The sequence below is a fragment of the Lepisma saccharinum genome, chromosome 26, assembly GCF_977018435.1.
Source record: "Lepisma saccharinum chromosome 26, izLepSacc3.1, whole genome shotgun sequence".
NCBI classification, from domain to species: Eukaryota; Metazoa; Arthropoda; class Insecta; order Zygentoma; family Lepismatidae; genus Lepisma; species Lepisma saccharinum.
Genome location: NC_139254.1, coordinates 7,478,701 through 7,492,594, shown reverse-complemented (window position 1 = coordinate 7,492,594; position 13,894 = coordinate 7,478,701). Strand labels below are relative to the sequence as shown.

General features: G+C 38.5%; 1 protein-coding gene across 3 annotated transcripts in view; it reads left to right on the top strand.

The window, feature by feature from the left end:
* LOC145979458 (uncharacterized) overlaps positions 1–13,894 on the top strand; it is a 111,461-nt gene that overhangs the window by 52,629 nt on the left and 44,938 nt on the right. Inside the window, exon 1 of one of the 3 annotated variants that reach the window (XM_083112363.1) lies at positions 6,820–6,931. The exons of the other annotated variants lie outside the window; for them this stretch is intronic. The gene's annotated coding sequence lies outside the window, so the exon portion shown is untranslated. Of the gene's footprint in view, positions 1–6,819; positions 6,932–13,894 lie in introns of those variants that run through there. 3 annotated transcript variants of the gene reach the window in all.

Genomic DNA, 13,894 nt, shown 5'->3' with positions numbered 1-13,894 from the left:
TAACGAATTTCCACCATATTTAATTAACTCAGCTGGTATTAAATCAATGCCAGGTGCTTTGTTATTCTTTAGCCTTTTAATAGCATCTTTAACTTCAGTCAAGTTAGGTTCTGGAACTAAAGGTTCTGCTGTGTGGACTTCATTTACTTCTGATTTATCTCCTACATGGACATTTAAAAGGTCATTAAAGTAGTTCTTCCATCTATTTAGAATTTTGCTTGGGTCAGCTAGAAAATCACCGTCTTTATCTTTTATCAAGTTTACTTTAGGTTGCCACCCCTTTCTAAATTCATTTACACCTTTATATAAATCTCTGATACTTTTGTTTTTGCTGTTTGTTTCAATTTCGTTAATTTTGCTTTTCAAGTAATCTCTGTTTTTTACTTCTAAACGTGCGGTTAACTTCTCTCTTTATTCTATTATAATTGCTTAGATTTGTATCATCAGAGTTATTTAACCACCCAAGTCTAGCCTGATTCCTTATTTCTATTAGATTATGACATTCATTATCAAACCATGGCTTACTTTTTCTTGGTTTATGGTATCCTATACTTTCTTTAGCTGCTGATTCTATTGCATTACGTATGTGCTCCCAATTCTTATTTACATCTGTTTCATTTATATTTTCATCATGATTTAAATCCTGCAAAACAACAAATTTATTTGACAGTTTAATTTGGTAATCTTTCTTAATTCTTTCATCAGCAAATTTTCCTGTATTAAATTTTAATTGGTAATTATTTCCTAAATTTCAGACCCCATTCTTACCAGAATAACTTACTGAACTTGGTTGGTTGGTTGAATTGATGATTTAAATCCACTTTATGCACAGTAAGGCTAAGCGGGACTGGACCTACAGTTTAAAGTGGAATCCGAACCACTATCTGCCTCTATCGGGTATCGAACCCGGGACCACTTGATTACAAGGCGACGACGCTACCACTGCGCCATCGGGGAGGACTACTAACTGGAACTTAAGAAAGTATACAGCGATCTGAATACATAGATTATCCGAATACTCGGATATCAGGAGGAAAGCAATTGGCTGGGACACTGGCTATGGAATTGCCTGTTAAAAGTAGAGATGGCCAAATTCGGATAATTTGTTATCCGGATATATATCCGTTATCCGGATTCTGTGCCCATCATTAGTTAAAAGATGCATCAGATACGTGGAAGAAGATAACAGCTGATAAGCTTAGGTTAAGCGGTTTCTATGCTATTATGAAGTGTAAGGCAAGAAAACTTGGAGACTGCAGTGATGAACCTGCTTATTGAATGACAACGGCATTAGAAAACCGGAAGAGAAGGAAGGCATACTACTGCTGAAAGCGACGATATAGAAACTCGTAGAGCAAGCTCTATTACGGATCGTCACGGTTTCGTTGGTGCAGACCTCAAAATTCACCTTCTTTTGATTCCACTATGCTTCTCTCAGTTTCCAATGACAGGACAGAAACTTACGAAGTGCCATCATTCCATACACAGAGTAGTTGGACACCAGCTTCATTCATGACAAATCCACACGTCATCTCGGAAACCTCGCTTCCAACTACGTCACCGCTCTAGTTTTCACCGAACTTCAACTACCTCCTCTCTTCAACGCCAATATCACGCGTCGTTCACAAACTCTAGTGTCGAGAAGTCACGACGCAGAAGGCGATTTGACGCTACCATTAGAGGCTTTGATATTGTGCTTCCCCAAAGCTACTTTCTGTCCTTGCCCCCCCTCCTGCCTGTAAATCCTGTTCAGCATGAAGACGTCCGTTGTTCAGCCTCTCTTTCACTTAACACGATGCAATATGTCGGCGGACGTCGCAGTGAAAGTTTGGCAAACGTTCCTATTAAGATCTTTCTAGTCGAAGCTTCTTCCTTGTTGCAGAACGTATGAGAAATTATGCATGTCGAAAAATAACTTTCGCTTTCTTTCAAATAGTACCGGTGGTTCAATTTCTCAGTGTTCACTGCAGGGATTACAATAATCTTACGATATCTTGCCATTCATTCTCGAAATCCAAGACCATATAACTGTGTAAAAACTGGCTAAAGACTATCACGTGTTGGGCTTACACTTGATCTATATTTCTTACCTGGCCACACTGCAATTGCAGTGAAATACAATCTGTTTCACATTGTCTGTCGCATCCTATATTTTATCATTTATCATTTTTTTAAGCAAGTTCATGCACGTTTTAAAAAGTCAAATACTACGTATATTCATTTCTTAAGAAGTTTGATTTTTACTCGCCAAACATTAGGATTAATTTTTTCATTTGTACAAGCCACCGAACGAATTCTTGGCGTACCAATTAATAAAATAATAACGCCTGCAAGATCTCAATCTTCCTCTTTCTTTATGTTCATTAAATTTAGCTTACTCCACTTAGCTTACTAAATTTCAGCTAGCTCCTGTCACAAAACATCCTTCTTTAAACAGCGGCGTGCTCAGAGGCGACATTCAGGCCACCTTTATAAACACATCGAATGTAGAGAAAGATGAGACAATATAGGATAGGGTACTTAAAAAACAAATCATATTCTCCCCATTGTGGTACACAATTACCTATACAGTATTCCTTTGCGCGTTAATGCTGCTACTATTCTGAGTTGACATTTCGTGTTCCAGATTGCTTCATGTTCAAAATTTGACAGGAAACGTGCAAGAAGTATAATTTGTGCACTACGTTGCGACAAAGTTCATTCTTTTGAAACGAGGACGCCATCTTAAGATTAACACGATCTTCTCACACTCGTTCAACTCCCCCTTCTCCTCCAAGATGGGCCAATTTGTCCCAGAGCAATGTTTCCCGTCTTGTCCCACTGTTCTGCTACAATGGACATTCAAACATTCACAACCGTTGGAATTTCACAATAAGAATCAGTTCTAAAATATATGTTGGTGAGTAAACTGTGTCGCCAATCAAAATTCCTCGCAGATCACGGTTGCACAACGAGCCATCTTCTCTGGAAGTCTTGCGGGGCGAACTTTGACCTGTGAGCAGTGCAGATGGTGCACTTGCATCAATGAAAGTTTGACCCGCCCACGCTGCCATCTTGCGGTCGAGCCAAGAAGCTACGATCTGCAGTCACGTTCTTCTCGCCATGGTCCTTGACCCATAGGCGTAGGACGGTCATAATTCGTAATGGGCCGAGACGGTACCGTTGAAAGTGAGAATGTAGAGCAATTCTTTTCGGAAGGATATTTTCACGCTCTTGTTTCAGTTCGTTCCTCGAGAAATCAATTTGAAATGAGCATAGTGCTTTTCTGGTCAAATTGTACCATTTTTAAAACCAACCATATTACATTTTTTGACGATAAAGAAACGAACTTCTCAGAGGAGTTTCAGAACAGCGCTTATGTTACAGTTTAGTAATACAAGTTTTAAGGTATAATGCGTGATTTAGCATGGCCTGGAGGAAGAGGCTAGGCTATTTTTTTCACCACAATATTGCTGCGTTAAAATTTCAGAAGTTTCAGCTTCATACTTTCAAGAATTAGACTTTTACTGTTTCGTGCGGGCTAAATCGGTACTTTTCCGTGTGATTATGTGAAAGCCAATAGTTCTCAGCAACATATTAACTTTAGACGCAACATATGATGTACATATAATAACTTGTTTGTGAGACGTAGGTAAAGTGGCTGATTGATTTTGATTATTTTACTGCGCATTTTGCAACTTTTGGCTAATCGCGTAGATGAGAGTTAGAGGTGACATGATGAAATTCATGAAGGGGCACTTACAAAGAACACCCATACCAAGATTCGAACCCGGAACCCATGGCGGAAAGTAAAGTGACAAAAACGTTGTATAAAAAAGTTTTTTTGGATGCAAGTCAGTCAGTCGGTGATGGCGTTTTTGTAAGTTGGTGCAATTCATGTCGTACACCTTTCTTTTGAAGAAGTATTTAAGAAGTTTTACTGTTCTCCAACTAATAAAAGCTTGAAAAATGCTAACTTTGACTGTTTTTGGAACTTAAATAGCGTATTCTTAAGCCAGAAAGGTAAAAATATGTGCAAGGAATCCGAGCTTCACTTTTCTCGATGTGGAAGCTGGATACTTGAGATTGGCGATTAACAAGAGGGGCACGGGGCTCGTGCCTCTCCCAGAAGGAATGGCTAAGTATTACGAAAATTGACTGTGTCGATTGCCCAACAAACAAAAAACGTTCGAATAACATATAGCACACATTTGGTAATAATGACTGGATCTCCAAAATGCTGAGTACACACCACAAACAGAATTGGACACTCATTGATGTACTCAAAGTATATCATAGAAATTACTCTGAATTCAAACAGCGTGGAAGTATTTTCTAAGGTCAGATCTTTCCGACGTTTTTGAAAATTTTATATGTTAATTCTTAAGTTCCCTTTTCCAATTTTTAATCACTGTTGCACAAGTACGTAGAGCCTCTATATCACAAGACTGTTAATGATGTCGCCATGTGATCAAGAGGTCCCCTGTTTGATTCCCGGTGGAGGTACATTGAGCATTGTTTCGCATTCTACTTTAAGCCAGGGTTGTTCAAGGTAGGGAAACCCATAAATTTTAATGGGTTCTATTGGGTTTCGCTGTAGGACCGGAATATTTTTTCTAGCAAAATTTGAATTCGGTCCAAGTTGCGTATTGTTTCATTAAGAAAATATTTCTGGACCGAATTTAAATTCATTCTCGGAAAAAGGTTCCTGGACCGAATTGAAATACTTAACAGATAAAAAGGTTCTTTACGGTCCAGAAAACCCATTTACGCTTGCTGATTTTCTCTCCTGGACCGGAATTGAATTTATTTAAAATTCCTGGACCTGTAACAACCCTGCTTTATGCTGGACGCCAGATTATCCGAGTACAAAATGGACCTAAAAGAAATCTTGTCAAGCTTTATAAAATAGCGAGACATAGTAATTGATCTAATATAAGGGTACAGTCAGCGGCAATAGAAATGGGACATGTATGTCCTGAAGTACTCGCTTCCCAAGGCGTTATGTGTGTTGCCTAACTCCACGGCGATGGTTGAAGTTGAAAATTTACTTTTAAAATCCGTCGAAGAGGAAAGCGAGTATTTTAGGATCTAAGTGTCTCATCTTTAATGCCGCTGACTGTACATGACCTCTGTTCCTTCATTATACAGTAAAACCTCGTTAATCCGAACAGGCAAAGGGAAGAAAAAATCAGAATGCAAGGTTATAAATGTGGCTAGAAGTCAACAATCGCATTCGTCATATTGCTCCACAGTATTGCCTTACATTTTACTGTACTGTATAGTGTATTTAGGCCTATGCCCTTTAAATACACCATAATAAACATGTTTTGTTGCTATAAATGGAGTTTTAATGCAGTTTCTACTGTTCTTTTAGCTTATTTCAGTTAATGCGGACTTTCGTTAAACCAGTCAACTTACCCCCCCATTAGTCCGGATTAACGAGGTTTTACTGTATTTCCACTGTTGCAGTAAAGTCATATTTTGTGCCTCTCCCTGGGAAAAGCCATAGATTCGACTCAAGGGGTACTCTTCCTAAGCTGTTACTGAGTTTGCTTTGAGTTGGTGTTTTAAGTCCACTTTATGCACAGTAAGGCTAATCGGGACTGGACCTACAGTTTAAAGTGGAATCCGAACCACTTGTGCCTCCACCGGGTATCGAACCCGAGACCCCTTGATTACAAGGCAATGACGCTACCACTGCGCCATGGGAGAGGCCCTAAGCTGTTACTGATTTGAAAACGATATAAAGAGACCAGCATACATCGTTTTCTGGAAACCTAATACCAAGCATCTAGAAGATCACAACACCTTCACCTCTTCGTAGAGCCATACATTTGCTGCGTCTACGTAGGTGCAGTTGGTTTGATTGATTTGGTGTTTTAAGTCCACTTTATGCACAGTAAGGCTAATCGGGACTGGACCTACGGTTTAGGGCGATCCTAACCACTATGTGCCTCCATCGGGTATCGAACCTGTTGATTACAAGCAGTGATGTGCGTCTACGCGTAAACAACGATAGTCTACATTCTACACGTAGACTATTTTATACACGTAGATTACGTAATCTATGTAAACAACATGGCGAAAGGTGATAACTTAGCAAAGGGCGCCGTGGAAGTAAAACAAAATTATACTGCGTATCAGTTGCTGATGTGTGAGGGGAACTTTTCATACTCTTTCTTCCAATTCGAACAATTTCTCACCTAGGAAGAAACCTAATATAGGAAATATTCTAGTGCTTTATGGGGAAATGACCACTCTTGCCTCACGACTGCCATCTGTTGTTGTTTTTTGCATACTATTTATCTTCTTCCATAGTTGATGAGAGAAGAGAAGAATAATTTTATTGTAAATAAGATTCTTGTCAGTTCGTTAGGAACCAATATAGTTGAAAATGTCACTTTCCTTTCATGAAACTCTTGAAAATTAATTTTAATGCACTTTAGATTGTCTACGTAGTCTATGTAAACTACAACCCTATGTAATCTAGATTACGTGTAGACGTAAACTTATAGTCTACGGCACACCACTGATTACAAGGCGACGACGCTACCACTACGCCATCGGGGAGGTTCGGGCAGTTGGTGCTAAGCGTGTTACGGTGTAACAAGGTTACACAGTTCCTCAGACGATCACCTCTCGCTCTCTCACCATCCATAGAACCTCGGGTGCTTCAAGAAAGTGAAAGTATCATCGTCGCTGCCTGAGGTACAAGATTCTTATGGTAAGGAGGTTGCGCCGGGGGGAAAGGGGAGGGATGGATAAACCGACGGGGGAGGGGGGAAATGCCCCGGTGCAGCTGAAAAAAATTCTCACAGCCACATTTCGCTCGTGTGCTTGAGTGTGTGAGGATTATGCTGTTCGTATCGGATGCTGTGAGATTGTTTTAGACTCAGCGTCTTCATTCTTTGCTAGATAAGGATAAGGAAGTGTGCTAACTGAGTATTCAGTAAGTATATCTCGCATCTCTAATTTACACCCCATAGTTGGACCCAAAGACAGGGCTTCAAATTTCAGTCGTTCTGGTAACGTCATCGCTCTTGTAATCAAGGGGTTCGGGTTCGATACCCGATGGAGGCATATAGTGGTTCGCATCCAATTTCAAATTGCAGATCCAGGGTTGTATGGCGTGACCCTTTCCAGAGACACCCAACTGTCAACCTCACTTCCTCGTAAAACACCCTGCACTGCATTTAGCAGACTGTTGCTAGAACCTGCAGCCAGGATAATGCTGTTGTGTCGTTGTGATTATCCCCTTATCCATCTCACCTTATCACCATTCATCCTTATCTTCGCGATCAGCCAAAACTGGTAGAAACGCGAAGTTAACAAAATCAACCAATCAGTCAAAATTGTAGATCCAGTCCCGATTAGTCTGTCTGTGCATAAAGTGAACATAAAACGATGTCAAACTTTCAATAGTCTGTGAACTAACTTATAAACGCTTGGAATCTTAGTAGTAACTAATGAATATCGATGTTATTCACTAATTGTAAACAGGTCAATTATCAATCACAATACAATATTCCATCATGTACATTCTTATTTTCAATTTTTACAAATTATCTGTCGAAATATATACGTGCATTTCCAGTAAGTTTGATAATTTATACGATTCAATACAATTTTATAGTTTATTCTTAATAAAGACTTAGTTATTTTGAAGTTATGAACAAAATTATATTATTCTACTCGAAGAATATAATGCTATCCATTATGTCTGTGGACTACAAGTTGCATTTTAGAAACAATTTCAAGTAATATTGTGATCTGATCAAACATTGTTTTCAATTAATGCAATTACAAAATGTCTACTAAACCAATCGGATGTCCCCTTGTACACAGTCGTGCTCATACACTTGGTCCGTGATCGTTAATAATTCATACTTTTCAAATTTCGTATTTTTGTAGATTTTCACAATGAAGTGAAATCGTGTTTTCTTTTTTAAAAAGAACACTGATTTTCTTCATTAATTTGGGTTCGTATAATGTACTTTCTCAGTGGTATTGTAAAATTCGTAGATCTCTCTGGTTAGCACAGCGTGCTACGACGCCAGGGGTTCCGTGTTCGAATCCCGTCCTGGGCATGGATATTCTTCGTGAGTGTCCCTTCATCAGTTTCATCATATCATCACTCATCTTCATCTTCACGATTAGCCAAGAGTAGCAGAATAGCGAAGTAAAATAATTGTCACAGATTTTATGCCTTTCTTCTGCAAAAAAAAAATGGAGTACGCCTATTACGTGAAGCTTTTCTTTCTTTAAAAAATGTAGCAGTATTACCGGTATGCCTACTTAAAAATAATTTATTACTAAACTGTTTCTTTTAGGTTGCCCAGAATACTCGTGAAGATACGTTAAAATTAAATATAGTCCAAATTGACGTACGAAACTTAGTGACAGATTAGCAAACATTTTATCCGTCTGGAAATAAATTAAAAACATCAGATGTTATTGATTTGTTCATTATAGTCGAAATATTACACTTGAGAAAATTTACTACAATGTTTCGAAATACAAACTTGCAAAATTTAATCTTCTGTTTCATTGATTTTCTTGATTTTACTTCGATTTTTGTGCCACTTTTAGCAAATTTGCAAAGATGGGGATGAGTGATCATGTCATGAAATTGATGAATGGACACTCACAAATATCCATGCCCAGGCCGGGATTCGAACCCGGGACCCCTGGCGTCGTAGCTCGATGTGCTAACCACTCCTCCACGGTGGCTGCCTTAATCTTCTGTGTCCGAAGATTCTCTATCATTGGTTTCGTTTTCTGACGCGCCGATTATGCGATGAAATACAATAAACAAAAAATCAATCAATCAATTATTTTCTTAGATGATCTGGTAACCTTAAAATACAATGACAATATTTTTAAAATTTAACTTACTACTACTCCATATGCATTCTCACGCCAGTTTTCAAAATGTTTCTGAAGTTATTTAGTGTCGATGTATACGTATGTGTAGAGATGAGTAGATGACGATCCGGGTTTGCCCGTGTCAGAAGTCTTATCTCGAATCGAAAATCCACATCGCGTTGTCGTTCGATATCTCGATCTCGAAGCTAAAATTTCGATCTCGTGTCGAGTCTCCAAATTACAGGTACTTCTAGATTGTGACAACCCCATTGAGCATCAATGGGATAATTGCAACCCAGAAATGTCCGTTACTGTACTTATGGACCTTATATTATGAAATGTAGAGAGACAAATGTATCCATGGCCAAAAATAACATCGAAACTTACACATAGCAAAGGAACTATTTTTCAGAAATCACGTAGTTTTGTTAACATTATACTTGTTCTAACAGTGGGTGCGGAATATATAATGTAATGGATGCAATCATGGAAGTACGCGTAAATAACTCTGCTAACGTTATTTTGCATTCAACTACAACTCTGATTGTAAAACATACTTATTGAAACGAATAACAAAAACGTAAGTACAGATTACATATCTCGAAGTAGTTACAAGGCTCACCGATGGTTTAGCGGTTACGTACGTAGTCACCTTGTAGTCAAGGGGTCCCGAGTTTGGTACCATGTCGAGGCACGTGGTGCTTCTGATAGCACTTTAAACTGTAAGGTTCGTGTCGATTACTATATCTGTGCATAAAGCAGAAAGCATAAAATCCTGCTGCAAAGTTGCCCGAGTAAGTACAGTTCTATCATTACCACTATAAGTGTTAGGTTTTGTGTTATTTGACGTCACTTCTCTGCCTCTTCGGATCAATCGGAACGACGAGAATGGATAATGATTATATAAAAGTACAAATGCAACGGATCCTTGACAGGTACTCCAGCTCAAATCCTTTGGTTGATAAATCTACTTGTAAGTCAGCTAACCAATCCTTGCTGACGCAACTTAACGTTTTTGCCGATAGAATTAAGAAGAAAATTACTTTTATCGCCAACAGATGGCAGCAGCTTAATAATATAGAATTCTTACATAAATAACCATCAATTCTGTAAAGCTATAGTGTAGGTGTTCAAATATTACTTGCAGAATGCTATGTTTATTGAAAAGGTATTGCATTGAGTTATTCTGTTTCATATCTGGAAAATCAGCAGCGCACGAAGATGTACAACTAATGTTAATATTGAATACTTTGTTCTTTACCTGCAAATGTAATGTAATCGTTTGGTAGGTATATACGTAGTTATTTGCAAAATTTTGTTTCGGAGAACCCAGTGTTAGTAAAACTTATCAAGTGCTCGTGGACACATGCTCACTCTTTGATTACAAGATGACAATGTTACCACTACAATATCTGAAAGTCTGGTGCGGTGCACACCTAGCTTTCACCAAACGTCAAGAACTAAATGCTAAAATCTCTAAACCTGGCCCTCCCAACCTAATCACACATGCATTACCTAAGCGGAATTGTTAGGGGCTACGAGGACAAGATTTAGCTGAGAGTTTAGTATGTTTTATGAGCAAAGTTGTCGTTGACTGCAAAATAACGTTACTAGAGTTATTTACGCGCGCTTCCATGACCGCATCCATTACATTATCTATTCTCAACCCACTGTGAGAACGGTTATATTGTAAACAAGACCACGTGACATCTGGAAAATAGTTCCTGTCCTGTGTGTTAGTTTCGGTGTTATTTTTGCCCATGGATATACAGGGTGTTAATAAAGATCGGTACCATTACAAAAGAACATAGCTTGGAATGGTACCGGGATTTTATGAACACCCTGTATTGGTCATATCTCTACAATTCATAATATAAAGTCCTACAATTCAAATATAGCAGCTATCTGGAGGGGTATAGCTTCCTTACATGCACTATTTTCCTACGCGGAAATACCATTCGAACAATCAATAGGATTTACCAGAAATCATGTGGATTTGTTAATAATGACTTCGATCTAAAACAAACAGAGAATAGTGCTGCTCTAGACTTCGCTGCAAGAAACACGATTGGAGATGATTAACAAGACGCTGTCTCCATTTTGAAATTCAATTAATGGGCAAAGTTCAGTGGCGTATTCTGAAAATTTGACATTGTTTACCGCAACGATTCATATTTATTGTATATACTTCTTATACACCCCATCTACATTAATTATATGTAATAGAAATAAAACACCAATCCATGCATGCAAATGAAACAAAAACAGACGTCCGAAAACTTCAATTTTTCCAGAAATTTCTACATTTTTCAAAAAAAATCTTCCTTTTACCTAAAATTGGACCTGTATCAAGCGAAATATCCCAAGTTCTTTAAATAATTTACTTAAATTCTGGATTAAAAGCATGTTTTCATACTTTGCATAATATATAATGAGCAATTACACATATAATGAAGCTAAATGTATAAGAGGATATGAAAAATAGTTGGTTTAGCGGCGGTAAACTCAGTAACACAGAGAATACGCCACTGGCAAAGTTGGGGACAGAAGTGCAAATGTTCAAGTTGATGTAAGTAAATGGCAAGATATTTTTCTGGTTTAATTATAATTAATTAATACATATATTGATTATAATTACATATTGTTCTCTTAGAGTTGAATATAACCCACATTGACAATAACGACGCCAGGGCGGGGCGTTGCCCCTCATTGGCTAGTGTCCCCTAGCATCCACCCAGCAACAAGATAAATTGTGCTTTAATGGGAAACATGCATTTTATATGGTAAATGACTGCCCCTCTGCCTAGTCACTAAATAGTGACTGGAAGTAATGATTTCCCAAGTTCCCCCAAACTCCTCGTGGCACCCGAGCTTAAAAAGTCTTTCATCAATGAAGAATTTCCAACCACTTTGGCGCCAAATTTACCTTTACACCATTCTAAAATTCTTATGCTACATTTGCTATCACCAACTTGAAATTATTTTCGGAAGGGAGCAAGATTGGCATACACGATGTTTTATTTAATCGAGAAATGCAAGCTCGACCAGAACTCGAACTTATGAGCTACCGAGCCAGCCCTGTTTTCCCTAATTTTTCGCTCCTGCTGTCTTTACCCATGTTGTATTGTCTCTGCCAGTGATGTATAATATATAAACACACCCCTTAAGGAAGTTTGGGAGGGGAGGAGGCAGAAAATGCCTCCCTTCTCCCACAAGTCACTGTGCAATGTTCTCAGTTATTGGCCCTCAACTATTTAGGCAAGTTTTTGGCCAGTTTGTTCCACTGCTTAGTCTCTTTCTTTCTTCTTCTTCCTTTCCTCTATATCTAGTAATTTTCTTCCTGTTTGTTTGTTCTAGTCTGTACGTACAGTGGGATCCATGAGTATTACCGTGCAAATCGTCCATGACTATATTCATCAATTTTTCTCTTACTTCTATGGTCCGTAGTGCGCGAGTTTTTAAGCAATGGATCTTTATGTATGCTGGTGCAGAAGTTGTCAACAGCTTGTTTTGAGTTTTATTTTAATTCTTGAAGCTCTTATTGGGTCAAATTAAGTGCACGAATATGGTGATGGACAATTTTCACGATAATAATCATGGATCCCACTGTACACTCGCCTTAGTAGTACCACAGTTTACTTTCTTAAATACTATTTTTGTACAAGGCGCGATTTGACCAACATCGGACAAAAACGCTGTATAAAGAAGCACTACGAAGTAAGTTGAGTGTACCCCCGACTGAGGATAAAAACTAAACCGAGATGAACGACCTGCTTACACTGTACAATGTTGCTGTATAAAGAAGCACTACGAAGTAAGTTGAGTGTACCCCCGATTGAGGATAAAAACTAAACCGAGATGAACGACCTGCTTACACTGTACAATGTTTCCCTCCTCCTTATAAACATATAAACAAATGAATGACGAAAGTGCAAGCGATTTCCTGAGAATTCTTCCTTTGTGCACTGTAGAGAGAGAGCGAAAGTCATGGAGAATGGAGGGATATGAGGGAATAAGGCCTGCCAAGCTAGGAAATTCTTCAAGTCTTCAATGCTGAGAGAAAATCCCCCTACCTCAATCAAAATCTCCTGTTCCCCGGTCGATTCCATGAGATTTTCTCACGACCAAAACAAGATGGCGCTTACGTAAGGTACAGAAAAAAGAGAAAACTTATCTTCCGGTAAAGCTGACAAACCTAATTTAGGACGGCCATTTTCGTTGTGTGTGCTTTTACTCTTGTGGGAACAAAATGTTCTTTTTTTGTGTGTGTTTGTTCTGGACTTCTTTCCCGATCGTCTCTTAGTTCCCGCGGGGCATTATGGGAGATGTGTTGTAATGTTCTTGGTCGATCTGCGATGCTCATCTGTTTTTTGCTTCTGCCGTGAGTCTTTAGGCGTTGCAAAACGTGTCTTATTTGTTTCTTTTTGTACATGTCGCTTGGATGTGCCTGAAACTGCCACTTGTCTGTCAGATTTTGATCGTAAACGAAAGATAGGTTAATTAGTGACGTGTTCACTTTACATTACGTACAGCTCTTGAGTATTCGCCTCTTTTGATGCAAACATTTCGTGGGATGAAATATTTTGCAACCAAAACGGTGACATCTCGTGTCATGGCGTGAAAGGAAGGCTGTATATCATATTCAGGCACTGGCGTACCCAGGGGAGAAGCTGGTGGGACTACAGCTCTTCCCGAAATTTTAAGGAATTCAAAAATTTCAAAAAAATAAATAAAGTTGCAACTGAAAACACCCTTTAACGGATTACCATTTCTATTTTTGAACATATTTTAACCAATGGTATCTGTATCGGAAAAGTATCGGTTTGATGTTATTCACCGATATCGACCTATAGCCTACTTTTTCGGGATCCGCAAAAATGCAGCGAGGCAATTTTGCGGAAATTATGCAAAATTCCAAGTTTACAATACTTTTGCACCAATATTGTGTGGGAAAACCGTATTTTGTGATTACATACGAGGTATTTTAATATTCTTGTTCAATTCTTGACTATTTTAAAGCAAGACTTTTAATAAATTAATGCCTATA